Raw genomic sequence first — 4130 nt, forward strand, 5'->3', positions numbered from 1 at the left:
ACTCCGCCTGCCACTCGGGCGCGCCCGCCAGCGCTCCTCCCGCGGCCCGCACGCCCTTCCAGGGCGCACCCGCTCCGGCAGCCCGCGCGCTTGGCCCCTCTCACCAGCGATTCTCCCGCGGCTGCACGCTCACCGGTTGCCGTTGCTGAGGCGCGAACCACAGCCCTCGGTGGAGCAGTGGCGCGGCCCAGCAGGCCCGGCGTGGCAGGAAGCGCCCGGAGCGACGACGGCCGCCAGACCAGCAGCTCAGGAGCGTTTCCGGAGCCTCCAGCGCCGCCGGGGGTAAAGGGGGAGTGAGGCCCCGCCCCGGCCCCGCCCGGCCAGCAGGCCCCGATTGGTCTGCAGATAGGGTGGGCGGGGCTAGGAGGAGGGGCAGGGACCGCGGGGGAGCAGAACACCGGCCGGAAGATCGGAGGAGGTGGAGGAGAGGATGCATTGAATGCATGAGCGAATGAATGAATGAGTGAGCCCACGCCCCCCCCCCCCAATGACGGAGAAAACGAATGCCTGGAAAGAAGCCCTCTCCTTGGGTGGGGTGGGGGAGCTGAGATCGGAGCGCATGGAAGCAAGCCTCCCCCATCAGAGCTATCAAAGCTCCTCATTGAGTCACCAAAGTCGTTGTGGCCTTCGCAGTGCCAGGGCCAGCCCTGCCCTGGAGTCCACTCTCCCTACCGAAAGCTCCAGAAAGGGTATGTGTGTGTGTGTGTGTACGCGTGTGCGTGTGCGCGCGCGCGCGCGCGCGTGAGGACCCACCATAAACTAGCAAACACAGGAGTTCATTTCAAAATAGCAGGTATACTTTGAAGGAAAAACAATAGAATCCTGGCATCCTGGGGCTTGCAATAATCACATTTGAACCAGATCTAGATGATTTTATCATCACTCCACACAAAAAAAGAGTTGCTGCTGCCTTGTCGAAGCTGGTAATACACAAGGATAAGCATAGAATGCTTAAGAATGATAAGAATAAGGAGCTCTGGTAGCGTACGTAGTGGTTACGAATCGAGCTGCAATCCGCAAGGTCAGCAGTTCGAAACTACCAGCTGTTCCGTGGGCGAAAGATGAAGATGAGGCTTTCTGCTCCTGTAACGATTTACAGCCTCGGAAATCGTGTACAGGGTCTCTATGAGTCGGAACCGACTCCACGGCACATAACAACAGCAACTTTAGAACAGAGCTAGGAAGAAAAGCCAAGGGGAGTGATAAGGGGCATGGGGGACTTCAGTTAAGTGAAAGACTGAGATGGAACTTTAATGACAAGAAGGACACTGTCATGTGAATGTGATTGAAGGTAGGAAGGGCATCTGGGCATCTGCAGGCAAAAGGAACAGCAAGTGCGAATGTCCTGTGGCAGGCACACACAGCCTTGACATAGTCTGGGACCTGAAGAGAAAATATACATCGCAGGCTGAAGTTGGGAGGTTAAGCAACATGGAAGCCCAAACTCTATCTCTGAGCAACAAGCTGTCTCTCTCTGTTTTATTAATATTTAATGCTTTTTAAATGATAATGGTTATAACCAACTTTAAAAATAGTTTCATAATTATTTTATCCATTAAATGATGATAAGTTTTTTCACACCCTCCCCACATTTTATGAAAACGTTGAAATATACAAAAGAATGGACATAATTGTACCCATTTTGCAACCACCGGTATTCTACAATGAGCATTAGCTATATACTTCTATGTATCAAGAGGGTATACTTCACATCTAAACACTTAACCGTGAGTATCATGAACTAGACATCAAACATCATACAAATAAAACTTGCTTACTGTCTCTACATTTTTAAGGTAAAACTTACATCCTATGAAATGCACAAATATTACTGTGTCCCATGTAGTTAATTTTGACAAATGCATACTCCAAATCCCTATCAGGGATTAACAACACCCTAGAAAGGTCCCATGCCAAACTCCTGGCAGCCTTTACTCCCATCTCACCTACTGGAAACCACTGTGCAGAGTGTTTCCACCATAGATGACTTTTTGCCCATATAAGAACTTAAGATGAATGGGATCATTTTTGTGTCAGGATTATTACTCTCACTATGATGTTTTGGGGACATTATCTATGCTAGTATATACATTAGTGTTAGTGTATCTTTCCTATTATTTAGGAATGGGGCATGTTCTTTTGATGGATTTATCAGAGTTTGTCGATTCACTCATTAGTTTATGGTATGGAGTGCTGGTATGGCACTGTAGGATAAGCACTGGACCACAACGTCGGTTTGATCCACAAGGTCAGCAGTTCAAACTCACCAACTGATTCTTGGAAACCCTATTTATATAGGGTCGCTATGAGTCGGAACTGACTCAATGGCATTTAGCAACAACGATTTTTTATGAGGAGTCCTGGTGTAGTGTTATAGGATAAACCAGAAAGTCGGTGGTTCAAACCCACTAGCCACTCCTCAGAAATCCACAGGGTTGCTATGACCCGGAACAGACTCAATGGCACACAACAGCAAGTTTGTGATATGGGGTGTTTCCGGTTTGGGCTACTATATATAGTATATGCTGTTATGGGATTACCATATGCTTGCATTTTTCTTGGGCAAATACATAGGAGTGGAATTGTGCATGTTTTATAAGAAACGGCCAGAAAGTTTCCCAAAGTGATTGTACAAGCTACATTCTCCCTGCCCTCATAAATGTGAATTTCTTTTCTTCTGTATCCTTGCCAAAATTTGAGCTTGTTAGCCTTTAATTTTAGCCATTCAAATGTGGATGAAGTGATATCTCATTGTGATTTTAATGATTTAGTACTGGCCATTTCTATATTTTCCTTTGAAATATTTTGCCCAATTTTTATGGTGTTACCTTTTTATTCATTTGCTTGTGTCTTTTTAATAATTTTCAAAAACAGATCTATTAGGTATGCTTGGTATATAAGAAACTACACATGCTTAATGTGTGTAATTTGAGTTGGTGCCTTATGCACAATCATGGCTATGTTTGAGCCCATTGCTGCTCCCACTGTGCTATTCCATCTCATGGGGGTCTTCTTCTTTTTCGCTGATCCCCTACCCTCTACTTTACTGGAGTCCTTTAGGGACTGGTCCCTCCTGATAACATTTCCAAAGTATGAGTGATCAACTCTGGCCATCCTAGCTTTGAAGGCTCACTCTGGCTGTACTTCTTTCAAAATGGATTTGTTTGTTCTTTTGGCAGTCTATGGTACTTTTAATATTGTTCTCCAACACCATAACTCAAAAGCATAAATAATTCTACGGTCTTCTTTATTCATTGGCTGGTAGTGTAGTGGTTACAAATCGGGCTGCTAATCTCATGGTCAGCAGTTCAAAACTACCAGTTGCTCCGCGGGAGCTTTCTGCTCCCGTAAAGATTTACAGCCTTGGAAACCCTATGCAGGGTAGCTATGAGTCGAAACCTACTCCACGGCACATAACAACAACAACAACATTCACAAACGTATTATGTTTTTGAAAATACCATGGCATGTGTCAGGCGCATTTTAGCCCTCAAACTGACGTCTTTGCTCTCGAACACATGCCTAATGAAATAGCGTCATTTGATTTCTTGACTGATGCTTTCATGAGTGTTGATGGGTGATCCGAGCAAAATGAAGTCTTTGACATCTTCAATCTTTTCTCCATTTATCTTGATGTTATTTATTGGTCCAGTGGTAAGGATTTTTATTTTCTTTACGTTGAGGTACAATCCATACAGAAGGCATGCGCGCGTGCACACACACACACACACACACACACATATACACAAGGGTGAGTAAAAAATTATCCACACTCTGGCTGTAGAATTTATTTTAATCAACTTTTAGACAAAACAAATACATCATTTTTAATATAATTGCCTTACTCTTCAATATACTTTGCCTGCCTGTTAACAAGATTTCGTATTCCAAAACTGTTTTAGGCTGAGCTGTAAGCCACAGATGCACAGCTGTCCTTACTTCTTCATCAAAGGTGAATCTTCGTTCTGGAGGGGCTGCTTTCAGGGGACCAAATAGGTGAAAGTCCAATGATGCAAGATCAGGACAATAGGGTGGGAGATGCTTTAACATTTCAAAATGAAATTTTTGCAGTGTCAACAGTGTGGGCAGAGGGGTGCGGACATGCATTGTCATGCAAGATCACAAAGTCC

The sequence above is a fragment of the Chrysochloris asiatica genome, unplaced genomic scaffold (assembly GCF_000296735.1).
Source record: "Chrysochloris asiatica unplaced genomic scaffold, ChrAsi1.0 scaffold00687, whole genome shotgun sequence".
In the NCBI taxonomy this organism is placed as follows: domain Eukaryota; kingdom Metazoa; phylum Chordata; class Mammalia; order Afrosoricida; family Chrysochloridae; genus Chrysochloris; species Chrysochloris asiatica.